Source organism: Aptenodytes patagonicus, chromosome 2 (genome assembly GCF_965638725.1).
Source record: "Aptenodytes patagonicus chromosome 2, bAptPat1.pri.cur, whole genome shotgun sequence".
In the NCBI taxonomy this organism is placed as follows: Eukaryota; Metazoa; Chordata; class Aves; order Sphenisciformes; family Spheniscidae; genus Aptenodytes; species Aptenodytes patagonicus.
In genome coordinates, this window is record NC_134950.1 from 67028806 (window position 1) to 67039946 (window position 11141).

Consider the following 11141-nt stretch of genomic DNA (forward strand, 5'->3'; position numbering starts at 1 on the left):
TCCAGAGAATTAACAAGATCTGACAAGAGAGTTTAACTAAGGACTGATTTTTTTTAGAATCAGAAGAGAAGAGGGATGCTGACCTCTGGGAAATAACAATGATGGAGAAAGGTAAGTGAAAAGCATTACAATACATTACACAACATCATAAAGCAATGTTTTGCTATTAACCATGAGATGTTGTGGACTTAACTGCGATCCCAGAAGCTGACGAGTCTCTTCTGAGATGAGCCGAGAGTCTAGGTTACTCAAGGAATTTGTCACGAACTCCAGGAACACTTCCTGGGAGTGGGTACTATGGGAAGCCAACAGAAGTTCTAAATATATATATTATTAAATATATTAGTCAGAAGAAAATGGCTGTGAGTTAGGAATATGTTGATGACACTCAGGTTTATGCACAGATTTTAAGGCCAGAGGACAGTAACAGCTGTCACTGGGATCTGCAGAATTGCTGCATTAAAAAAAAAAACAAAAAAGTCTGGGCTGTACATTCATCAAGACGCTAACCCAGCCTACACAAAGCCTGAGGAATGAGTGAGATTCGGTCAGTTGTAGTGGAGAAGGTGAAACTGACACTGTTAGGTTGGTAAGGAAGAAGATTTGAGGAGACGGCAAAGACGATCTCTACCACTTAATGCACCCAACCAGCATTACCAACCTGAAGCCACTCTACCTCAGTTCATCTATCTGAAGTCTATCAAGTAAAGCTAGGAATGTGAATACTACGTAGAAGGTACAGGACAACTGTCCTTAGGGCTCTGAGGCTATTGTTACATTGGAAACTATGATTTCAGCGTGACAGTTTTGCCAGTGAAACACCTTATGTCCAAAGATGAACCTACCTCATGGTTGGCTTCTTACCATCATACCACACTGGCAATACCATGCCCAGAAAGGACTGACAGTAGATCCCTAGACACAACAGAAGCAGCAGCTATACACTGTCCTCTGAAAGACTCTTGGATACCCAGAATATGCAATTGCCTTCTAATCTGGAAATTATCATGGCCCAATTTATAACCCCCCAAAAAACTGGCAGGGCACTGACAACTACAGAACAGCTGTATTTCAGGGCGCTTTGAATCTTTGGAGGGCAAATATATTCCCATTGAGATGACAGGCTGCTGTTGCACTATACAAGTCCTCGATCAAACCTAATCTATTGTATATAACCATTATTTTTCATGGTCTTGCATGTATTCACAACACCAGAATCAAGAGAACTGCCTCAAAAATGCAGCCAGGTACGATGAACATATCAGTATCTTTGATAACAATGTTCCCTCTCCTGTATTCTTGAAAAATCTCTTTCAGAAGCTCAAGGATTAAAAGCAAACATTAGGACCAGGTACAAGGGTTGTAAACAATACATAAACTTTCTTCAGAACAGCTTTATGTGTGTCTGTTAATAACGATCTCTCACACTGCCAAGCCTCCTTTTTCAAGCGTCTGAATTCCAAAGATAGCTGTAACTTGTCCAACTGCATTGTTTTACCTGAATTTTGTGACTTCTAAATAAGAAATAGGTTAAAACCAACATATTTTCACTTGTCATCCAGAGATTTCAGCTCTTTAGCAGAAGCCAAAGATAATGCATCAGGTAAACATATAAAAATACACTACATGCCTGAATTAATTTTAGGAATATATGTTGGTGTGGATTTGCTTTGATTTTCCTTTCCCTCTCACTTTCAAATCATAATAGTTAGATGCTAGATTCCCTCAGTTCTTAATTTCACCAATCTGGAAAGGCTTGAATTTAAACATTCCCAAATGTTTAAGCTTTCCCAAAAGTTTAAGAAACTAAATATTAAGAATTTAAATTATGCACTAAGAAATTTTGCAAGTGTTGGAACAAAATACAAAAAAGAAAGATTTAAAAACCATCTTTCCTTCCAATGTGCGAAACAAACCTAGTACAGCTGATACATTGATGAAAAACTGTTGAAATTTTAAAAAAATATTAATATAAAAATCTATATACCTTCAGTCACTGTGTATTTTAAAAAAAAAAAAAGATAAACTCCGATTTGATCAATCTTTTCAGCTTTATTACTTTGCTTGTTTCTCCCCTTCGAAAGGCCTTACAAAAGCTTCAGAAATAAATAAATAAATAAAAAGCAATAGTGAAGTAAAGATTGAGAAAACTAACTTCCCTACTGAGTTATTTCAAAATCACTTCAGGACAGAAAAAAAAAAAACAACTGGCTGGAAATTTCCATGTTATTTCTTGTTTTTCTCTCACTTGCCCTTTGCGTGGGCTTTCCTGGGATATGTCCAAGATTTACAGCTATTCCAAGTAACTGAGCTGGGATTTTCACAGTTACTGCAACTGATGCAAGAAGCCTCATAGGAACGATCTCGCTTTATATTAACCAAAGAGTTCTGCAATTATTTTTAACTGAGCATTTTAACAAGCATAAAGCTTTTTTCCAAATATGAGAAACCCAGAACGTTAAAATCCGAATACTGTTGTCAGGAACTGTTTAAGTATCTGCTATTTAGAAATTCTTCAGCCACGAAAAATTGTTCATAACAGATTCTGGATTCTTTAAAGAAAACAGTAGGAAGTTGTACGTCAATCTCTTCAGAAAAGTTAAACCCAGGATGATCAACCTTTTACAGAAGGGTCAGTCTCTGCAAGCCTCTCAACTAAGAAGACGAGGTGCAGAAAATTGAGATGAGAGTGACTGGTACCTCCTGGACATCAGGAAAATTTCTTTAAAAAAACCCACCAAAAGCCAAACTCTGAAAACAGCTGGCAAAGCAAGAAAACACGAGTACAATTTGTTCTTCAGAAAAGTTAATGAAATCGCTAATCATCTACATAACTAACATCAAAATTATTTACTACTATACCCAAAAGCCCATGTGACACAAGGATTCAACCAGGATTATATTTGATATTTGTATGGTGATTAGATGGTAGGAGAGAGAAATTTCTTCACGTACTACTAATACATGAGAATAACCAGAGAAACAAATACAGAAAATCCACAGTGATTTGAATGAGATGATTAAGTAAAGAAAATCTAAACCTGGGCGTGACATAGCCTTTATTTAACGTCACTGAATATGTAAGATTGGACACTATCATTGTCTCGCTGGGGGAGAGCCGCCAATGAAGTTTCGTGCAAGTCTTTCCAACCACAGCTAATTCTACAGTGCTTAGCATAACTAAGAACATTTTGTCTAAATTCTCAGGTGGGCGAAACCCCTAGAGAACTAGATTTCAATTGTGTCATTTTAATTTGTGACCTAGTCAGTATCACCATATCTTACTCCTTTAGCTTGAATGCAGCATTCACATGTTGTCTCATCGGGGTGAGAACAATCTGCCTGCAGAATGATTAGTACAGCAAGACCCAGAACTACAACTGAAGGCTACTGTAATATAGCTCTAATGTAATCTCCACTGAAGTCAGCCACTGCCTTTGGCAACTGGATCGGTCTCTCAGAGACCAACTTGTTCACTTTATACTGGTTATCGAATTAGGTCCAAATTAAGCAGTTTGTGCAGAAGGCCAGGTGCCCCAGAAAAAGGATATTAACAGAAGTAATATGCAAATAAAGTACTGGAGCCTAGAGTTATCTGTCTGAAACTCCAGTTGTGCAAGTTATTTGAGCAGCCGAGCTCTAAAGCATATATCCTTTTTCTGATTCTTCTTCCACTGGTTGCTAACTTTTTTTTTATATGCATAAATTCAGGCTTCTTCAGAAATGAGTGTCCTGCTGATTTTTTCTTGGAAACACCTAACAATTCTGGACAACTGTAATGGCTTTTTCCCTTTCCATCTTCAACGGAGCATTTTAAAGAAACGAGACAAACACCTGTTTCATAAGACTATCATCAACTGGCTGTATTCAAAACTGCATCTAAAAGTTCCTGACCTACTGCTGTTCATCACTGGTGTCCTTTATTTAAGTAAGAGCCTCACCAGAGAAAACACGGATGACAGCTTCAACGTGACATCTTGCCTGAGAGAAAAATTATTCAGGTAATTGAACACCACAGGACTGGGCACCTCACCAATGATCCAGAAGACTGTGCTATCCTTTAATCCGTGAGAGAGTTTATACTTTAAACATGTATGCAAGACCAGAGCTTAGACTGCAAACTTTCCAGCCTTCTCCCCCATTAAACACTGGTTATGCTTTCAGTGCTTTAGCCAAAGAATACTAGATTTCATCCACATTACTCCATATATTGTGTTGACTGTCAAAAATTGTTATGTTCTCATGTAAATTAAATCAATTCAGTTCTGGTAAGTAAAAGTTTGAACCAAACTGCCCAGGCTCTAATATATGAGCTCTCATCTATTTTCACAGCATTTCCTTTTGGTAGGCAAGAAGTTAACAGAAAACGGGTAGCATATCATTTTAAACACTTAACTTTTGCTACTTATGCTGCAAATGAGACATGGATTTCAGTTTAATCTGCCTTCTCTCAACAGATTATTATGAAAGTGTTTCTTTAGTCACAACAATCATGTAGCAGAGTAATTAGAGCCTAAACTATAACGGTATGTTCTATTTGATGGAATAAATAACTGAAGTGGCTATTTCAACCATATGGCTAATTTATATCAAGTACTGAATAAAAACATCACAAAAAGAATAAACAGGAAATTTGTGCATACGCAGCAGTACTGAGACTGAAGCATCTATTTTCCAAATTCCGCGTTTCTCCAGGCAACACCAAAAGAGAACACTGGCATTCCCCTAGCATGGGTTGCTCTCTTGCCTGATTCTGCCATTACCATTCCATGTACCTTCATTTGTAATCCAACACATGGCTATAACACTCATCTTGTGGATGAGGGAAAGGCTGTGGATGTGGTCTACCTGGATTTCAGCAAGGCCTTTGACACCGTCTCCCACAGCAGTCTCCTAGAGAAGCTGGCGGCTCACGGCTTAGACAGGTGGACTCTGCGCTGGGTCAAAAACTGGCTGGACAGCCGGGCCCAGAGAGTTGTGGTGAATGGAGTTACATCCAGTTGGCGGCCGGTCACGAGCGGCGTTCCCCAGGGCTCAGTTTTGGGGCTGGTCTTGTTTAATATCTTTATCGATGATCTGGACGAGGGGATCGAGTGCACCCTCAGTAAGTTTGCAGACAACACCAAGTTGGGCGGGAGTGTTGATCTGCTCAAGGGTAGGAAGGCTCTGCAGAGGGACCTGGACAGGCTGGATCGATGGGCCCAGACCAATTGTATGAGGTTCAACAAGGCCAAGTGCCGGGTCCTGCACTTCGGCCACAACAACCCCATGCAGCGCTACAGGCTGGGGGAAGAGTGGCTGGAAAGCTGCCTGTTGGAAAAGGACCTGGGGGTGCTGGTTGACAGCCGGCTGAACATGAGCCGGCAGTGTGCCCAGGCGGCCAAGAAGGCCAATGGCATCCTGGCCTGTATCAGAAATAGTGTGGCCAGCAGGAGTAGGGAAGTGATGGTGCCCCTGTACTCGGCACTGGTGAGGCCGCACCTTGAATACTGTGTTCAGTTTTAGGCCCCTCACTACAAGAAGGACGTTGAGGTGCTGGAGCGTGTCCAGAGAAGGGCAACGAGGCTGGTGAGGGGTCTGGAGAACAAGTCTTATGAGGAGCAGCTGAGGGAACTGGGACTGTTTAGCCTGCAGAAAAGGAGGCTGAGGGGAGACCTCATCGCTCTCTACAACTACCTGAAAGGAGGTTGTAGCGAGGCGGGTGTCGGTCTCTTCTCCCAAGTAACTAGTGATAGGATGAGAGGAAATGGCCTCAAGTTGCGCCAGGGGAGGTTTAGATTGGACATGAGGAAAAATGTCTTTACTGAAAGAGTGGTTAAACATTGGACCAGGCTGCCCAGGGAAGTGGTTGAGTCCCCATCCCTGGAGGTATTTAAAAGACGAGTAGATGAGGCACTTGGGGACATGGTTTAGTGGGTGGTGGTGTTGGATCGACGGTTGGGACTCGATGATCTTAGAGGTCTTTTCTAACCTCAATGATTCTATGATTCTATGAATCTCAAACTCCCAGAATTGGAAAGAACTGGAAGCATATCCCAATTATGCTATCAATTCACGGGGTGACCAATGTCAAATCTTGGTTGTTGCCATGCCTTAAAAACAGATAAAATCCTTCTCTGCATATGCAGGATATTTTGAGTCCATGATTTTTATAATTCTGGCAAGCTTGTCTTTAAAAAGGATGTAAGGCCTTAGCTGACTAGAAATTTAAGTATCATATGGGAGCTGACTTCATGAGGAATTAAGCCCAATGCAAGAACAATTTTGTCATGAAAATTTTCATGAATGCACAAAATTAAGCAACAAAAATAGTTTCATATTTTTAAAGTACCGTGCTGCAATTTCTATCATAAAGGGTCTGTGGTGGGCCAAAATTTATCACTACAATAATGATCATAATATTCGCTACCTTATTCATAGGAATCATCATTATAAAACAGAGGCTTTGCAGGTTTGTGTACATTCTTTAGTTGTGCAGCATGGCATAAACTCTCAATTTCTATTCTTATATTCTCTACTTACTATAAATCCAGTGGAGCTGACAAAACATTACATTTTATTCATGGCTTTCTCACAACTCAGTGAAAATGAATTTGAATCCATTTCATTAGGATACATTAGAAGAGCATAACACGCTCTGCCTTTTTTTTTCAAGCTTTATTTTAGATGGATTAGCTCAGAGCCTAACACATGAACATTGCTTGGAAAATTAATATCCATTAATATAACTTCTATACACGGGCCTTTGCAAACTAGAAATTGCCTTTTGACCGTCTTATTAGTGATCCATAACGTCTGTAAAACGCTCCATCTGGTTACCTATTTCCTCAGATACCTTTCTATTATCTTACTAAAAGTCTACACGGCTTCAAAAACTACTGTATAAGATCAAAGAAAAAAAACCCAACAAACTTTGTGGCTGTCAGGCACAAAGGCAACACTTCTACCTAAGGGAATCCTTGAGCCACAGCTGCCTGGAGAGAGTGTTCTGGGGAAGCATCACTGCAAGCTTCCCCTATCATGGTCCTCTCTAGGCACCTACTCTTGGCCACTGCCAGTAGAAACTTTGGTATATCCCAGTATGCCATTTTTAATGTTCTCATAGGTGCTCTTTAGAATAATTCAGAACACATACAGGCAGAGCTGATGTAAAACCCGAAAAGTATACACTCCATGATGCTTGAGAGCTTTGACAGACTCATACCAGTTATCACTAACTGCTCTAAGACAATTTAAAGATTTTAGAGAACTGTTTCCTACTCAACTGCCAACAGTAATTAAATCATTAACATAAAACAAGACTGTTCTCTTTGTTATTATTTACCTTGACTGACCGGAAGCATTTCATCATCCTTCCAGCCAGGTATTTCAAGCCTTGATAACACAATCTACCCCACAATCTACAGGTTAACTTGTTTGTATCTGTGAACTAGCAGTACTCCATAAAGTTACATTTATTAATCTCAGCATTTTAGAAATAATTAACGGATGTAACAGAAATAAAACAGCGCCATATACATGCTGTCATTCCTGATCACCTGAGACTTAATTCTGGTCCCACTGAAAAGGGGGAAAACTTCAGTTTCTCCACAAGAAAGCCTTTATTTTCACAGTTTTAATTTTTTTTTTTTTAATCAACATTACTCCCAATATAGCATCTGATATATTGATGGACAAATTTGACGCTCACAGGAAATACTATCATGACTGACCTACTTAAAATTACAAAAATACACTTTTACATCCTTCCCAAGACAAATCGTGCAGCGATTTTCAAAAAGTCCCCGCGAGCATAGGAAGAAACTGAAACTGCAGCCTTCGCTATCGCCGCAGCCCACCACCACGCACACACGGAGTTATTTTAAACACTGCCAAACCCTCCACAGAAACCGCACAGCCCGGGGACACGCACCAAAGGTACGGCAGCTTCAAACCAAGCCAAGCCAAGCCGGTGAGAGAGGAGGAGGTGGCGGGCCCCGGCGGCAGGGACACCGGGGAGGCGGGGGCGCTGCCAGGAGCCGGGGCGGGAAGCGGCACAGGGGCACCTCGCAAGGGCCGCCCGCGGGCCGGCCACAGCCCGGTCCCCGCCACCGGGCTCACTTTACGCTTTCCTCACAGAAACTTCAAGGGAATCCCCGGCAAGAGCCGGCGAGTTCCCGGGCAGGACGGGGGCAGCACCTGCCCCGCTCCTCAGCTCCCCGCCAGCGCCTGTCGCGAGGCTTTGCCCCGTGAGGTAAAAAAAGGAGAAAGAAAACAAAAATTAAAAAAGGAGAAGTTAGCCGTTTCTGTTTAAAACTCCGGGCACGGCCACAATGTGAAACCGGAAACCCACGGTACCGACTTCGGGCCTCCCGCTGCCGGCCGGGACGCGACAGGCTGTGCCGCCCCCCCTCTCCCGCCCCCCGCCGGGTTATGTAACGCACCGGCGTTACACCGCTGGGGCCGCCGCCGCCCCCCCGCGCCCCTCACCCGCCCGCGGCGGCGAGGAGACAGCCCCGCGGAGCAGGGCAGGGCCGGGCCGGGCGGCTGCCCCCGTGGGGGGCGGCCCTGCCCTCCTCGGCCGATTGTGGCTCGGGCCGCCCCGAGCGCTGCTCGCTCTGTCCACAAGTACCTGTCCCGGAGGCGGAATCGAGAGGAGGGAGCCCAGGGGCCACCTACCGCTGCCCGTCCGTGCCGGCGCCACCTGCTCCAGGTGTCCCGCAGCGCCGCCCGCCCTCCGCCGAGCCCCCTGCGGCCGCTCCACCGAGGAGGAGGGGACGCGGGGCACACACGGCGAAGAGGAAGAGAAGCAAGTCGAAACGCAACCCCCCCGCCCCGTGTGAACCGCTCGCTCTACCGCCTCCTTCCCCGGAGCACAACAACAAACACGGCGGAGCCCGGCGTGCGGGGCGGCCACAGCCCCGGAGCCGGGGGGGGGGGGGGGCAGCCGGGGGGGCCACCAGGCCCCCGGCCTGCCCCGCTCCCCTCCCCACATGGCTCCCCTCCGCGAAGCCGACCAGAGAAAAAAAAAAAAAAAACACAAAATAATTAAAAAAAAAAAAAAGGAGTAAATCACAACGCACCCGGCGCGTTCCTCCTGGGCTGTGGCGCTCCGGAGCTGCATGCAGAGGTGCGAGAGGGCAGCAACCCCGTCCCCGCCACCCACTGGGAGAGGCGGCGGCGAGGTGCGGGAAGAGGCAGGGATGGAGCCGGGGGGGGGGGGAGAAACCTCCGCGCCGCGCTCAGGAGCGGGCGTGGGTCCCTCCCGCCGCCGCCGCACAACCGCGCTTCCTCCGCCCGCCGGCGAGCGAGGAGCTCCCCCCGCTCGTGTCGGCGCTTTGCGGTTTGTTCCCTTGCTTTTTCCTGCCCCTCACCCTCCCCTCGAAAGCGCGGCGGCTACCGCCACGGCGGCTGCCCCCGGCACCTGCGGGGGAGGTGCGCCCCGGCGCCTGCAGCGCCGCCCGCCCGCCCCTCGGCAGCCGCGCCGCCTGCAACCAGGAAGAAACAGCGGGCGAGGGCACCCGCCGTGCCCCGCGCCCAGCCGGCGGAGGCGGGCGGGACAAGGACCCCTGAGGGCGAAGGAGGAACGGGAGCCCGTTACCCTGCGCGGGGCGGGGACCGCTCTCCTGCCGGGTAAGGGAGGCGAGTGGGGCTCGGTCCACTGGGAACTGGATTTGGCCACGGCTCCGGCGGGGCAAGCGGTGGCAACCTGCCTGTCCGGTCCGGCAGCTCGCTGCCCTCTCGGGCCTGACAGGCCGGTAACTCGTCCCCATAACTTCGCCTAAAAGGCTTTTAATGAACCTGACTCCCAGGGGAAAAAAAGTTACCTGCAATTTTAGACTCGAGGTCGTGCACCCGCAACAGATACCTGAGTAACTCCGTGCTTTGCCGGCTCCGAGCCTGAGCCCCCGGGCATAACTCACCGTTTCAGCGGGAACCGCAGCTATCAGACGGGCTTCCTGCAGCCCCGTGACTCGGTGTCACGTTAGCGTGAGGCGCAGGCAAACTCCGGCCGCCTTCGTGGGAAGAAGTTTCACAGCGTGAACCCCGAGGGTGGGGCTGTTTGGGGTTTAGAGGGAAGAGAAGCTGCCTTTTGAATTTCATCTGGCTTTTGTGGGGGCAGTTCATATTTATGAATACTTTGCCAAATAATATTTGTTTTCATCCTGTGGAAAAATAGGAAGTAAATTTATAGGTAGTTGCCTTTTTTAAGAAGTCGCTTTATTTGGAAGGTTCATTGGTGATTACTGTATTTATCTGTCGCACGTGTCAAGTGCATCATGTTTAAACCTCAACAGACGGAGAGTTATTAAGTCAGCTACCCACTAATTCCTCAATACGTAAATCTTTTTTGCTTTGCTATTCCTCTTGGAAGATGGAGGAGGTTTCAGAAAAATGTTTTGGGCCAGATTATAAAACTGTACGTTCTTATGGATAAACAATTATTTGGATAAATATTCCCATTGTATGAAAGGAACATCCCACCAGTAATTCCTTACAGCGTGAAGTGAGCATTTTGCAATATCAGTCTTTATTATAAGTATGAAGACTACCGTACATCATGCTAAAACCTGAAGACAAAATGCTGGAGTGCGAGTTAAAAAAGATCACAGACGGAAGGAAGGATTGCGGAGGAAAAGAGTAGATGGAATATCACCAGTATGAGCAATTCTGAGTCTGGGAATTTTATATTAAGAATACAGACAATACGGTTTTGAATCACTCTCTTTCCTCACACTCCTTCACTGGCAAAAAAAATACCTCTTTTTCTTGGAAATATGAGGAGCACTTTAAATGAGTTTGATAGTTAAGCTTTATGCATATTTTTACTTTTAAATGGTAACTTTGTTAAAAAGCATGACAAAAAGAAACCAATATTTATCAACTTTAAAAGACAACACTCATTTCAGTCTTCAGGTGGTCATCTCTGCCTTTTTTGCATAAAATCTCAGGGTAAAATTAGATCCAAAATCTTACCGGAACACACTCTGAGAAGGCAGATTAATAAATCATGGTAAAGAGACTAGAACCCCAATCTCGCATACTTTCATACTACATGTAGCTTTGAGCAAGAATAATTACCCTGCAGGCAGTGGGTCATGTACTTACGCATGCGAACGTATCTTTGCATACAGATGTGCATACACAAATTACATATTTTA

General features: G+C 45.3%; 1 protein-coding gene across 2 annotated transcripts in view; it reads right to left on the reverse strand.

Annotated features, from left to right (window-relative positions):
* Positions 1–9176, reverse strand: part of MBP (myelin basic protein) — a 125037-nt gene extending 115861 nt beyond the window's left edge. Inside the window, exon 1 of one of the 2 annotated variants that reach the window (XM_076330106.1) lies at positions 9063–9176. The gene's annotated coding sequence lies outside the window, so the exon portion shown is untranslated. The remainder of the gene's footprint in view (positions 1–9062) is intronic. The other variant, XM_076330104.1, reaches the window with a different exon arrangement.
* Between the last annotated feature and the right edge of the window lie 1965 nt (positions 9177–11141).